Source organism: Crassostrea angulata, chromosome 2, assembly GCF_025612915.1.
Source record: "Crassostrea angulata isolate pt1a10 chromosome 2, ASM2561291v2, whole genome shotgun sequence".
In the NCBI taxonomy this organism is placed as follows: Eukaryota; Metazoa; Mollusca; class Bivalvia; order Ostreida; family Ostreidae; genus Magallana; species Magallana angulata.
The window spans coordinates 67,305,185-67,307,477 of NC_069112.1; positions in this window are offsets into that span (position 1 = coordinate 67,305,185).

The window sequence follows — 2,293 nt, forward strand, 5'->3', positions numbered from 1 at the left end:
GAATTTTTGGCGTCACTTAATTTTAGTATATTAGTTATATGACATACCTCACAGTTCACATATGTTTCGATGTAGACAACTTCTGTCTCCTTATAGAAAGTATCGGTAGATTAATCAGATATATTGGAGAGAAATAAACTACGTACGTCAGCTATATTTAAAAAATGACAATAACAAACCCTGAATCATCTCAAAAATCCATCAAACGAAATACAAGTTCGAAGATGAGCAACACGGACCTTCAAATAGATAAAGGTGTAGATATATACATGTCTATATGAAACAAGCTGCTGACAATGTTTATCTGTCAAATAAATATTCACAATTTGCAGACCTTTTGCCTGCTCTAACGAGCAGACTATTACATAGTCTGTGTATGGCCTACCCGATTTTGCAACACAGTGCGCATTTCTAAACAGTAAGGTTAGTTTGTTCATCTTGAGTGTTTTTTCGGGCAGTTGACTTTGCAGGTGATTCCTTTGAGGTCTGTTCCCTTGTAAAATTCCTTGTGTGTTTTGATCTGAAAGCGTTTAATGTAGCTTAAAAATGACCACGGCCGGCGAGACTTCTTCAAAGGATCAATTGAAATATGTTTCAAGTGAAGCCATTTCACATGTAATACAAAATATATGTTGGATCAAACTGTGTTTGTCCACATATAAGCATTTGTCTTGTGTTCAACATTTCCATAAGTTATTTTGCATTGTTTTCACTCCACATTACAGAAGCACAAGAAAACTGGAACTTTTCCATAACCTGATATTGATTCAGGTAAATTTTCAACAAATAATAATGCATAAAAATATATTTAATAACTTTTTAATTAGTTAATCATGTTAGAGCTCTTCGTTGATATTGTGTGTATTACACTAATTCTTTAAATGGTAAAGTCAAGCTTTCCTTTTATCTGTCTGAATGAAAATCTATGGATTGTTAAATTATAATTTTACCATAATATTATACAAAAGCAGTTGTGATTTTTTAAAAGACTTGAGAGTGGAAATAAGTGAACTCATATGTAAACTTAAGCCATTGATGTATTACCCCATTGAAATATACACGTTATATACATGTAAGAATATATACCTTTAGCAGGGATAACCTTTCCTCCCTCCGCTGTCGGATAAGGTCATGCCTAGTCGAATTTGACGGACCTCTACCCCTACGGGATTGATTCCCCCTTGCCCTGCCTCTAGATCTCCCCCTGTCTCTGGATCTTCCCCTGCTGTTCCCATTGCCCGTAATCTCGGGACTTGAAGTGGACGCCTCCTCTAGTGGCGATCTTGGTCTCGTACTGCTTGAGTAGCCAGATATCTACCGAAAATGATAAATACGTATACATGTATATGTGAAGCTAGAGTTAAAAAAAAATGTATGCATGAAAAATATAACATATGCATGGTAAGTACAGTGTGTACTTTAATGATTTATGAAAATATCAAAATGCTGTGCTTTTCTAGCGCAGTCAAATCATTTGAAATTCTCGCATAATATAATAATTGTCCTGCAGTAAATTATTAGATTCAACTTTATACAGTACACGCAAGTTCTATATATGTATAGGTATTATGTAGTCATAACGTTATACAATGTATTGGTCATTTAATGAACGTTCTTATAATTATGTAAACCATTTAAAGAAATTACAAGACGAAAAGGAAAAAAAAATATAATGAAATAAAATCGAAGTTTGTGTTTGTTTCCCCAAGTCACGAAAACCCCTTTGAAACCCCTTTCCGATAAAAGTTCAAATCATGAAAAGCCCACGTTTGTGACTGTGTGTTTGTCTAAAACTTACATGAAATCAATTTTATAGTGAAAGGTGTATCTTTATTATAGAAAATGCATTTAAAATAGTATAATAGACTGATGAGGAATATTATACAACCGTCATGTTCTATTACCTCGTCGTCCATTGCGTGGCAATCAGGGACTCCAGAATAGCGCTCGGCAATCATCGGAAATGCTCACAATGCAGAAATAACTAGTAGACTAATTGTTCTCGAACAATTAGAGGTCTTTCCACCTCATTGTTTTTTTTATGTTTGAAATAAGATTGCTTCAATAGAATAAAGTATTTTTTCTGCGTTACTTCATATAAAAAGTGTCAAACGATTAAGTTTGCAATTTGTTATTGCTTGACCTTAACCTTTGACCTTTATGTCATTTTGATCGGACAAGGTAGACGCTTCAATACCAAGTGGTCCGATATATCTATGATTATTGATTCAAAAGTTATTATTGTTTTTTATTGAATGTTCGAAACTTTCACGGGCAAAATCTGCTAGAAAGA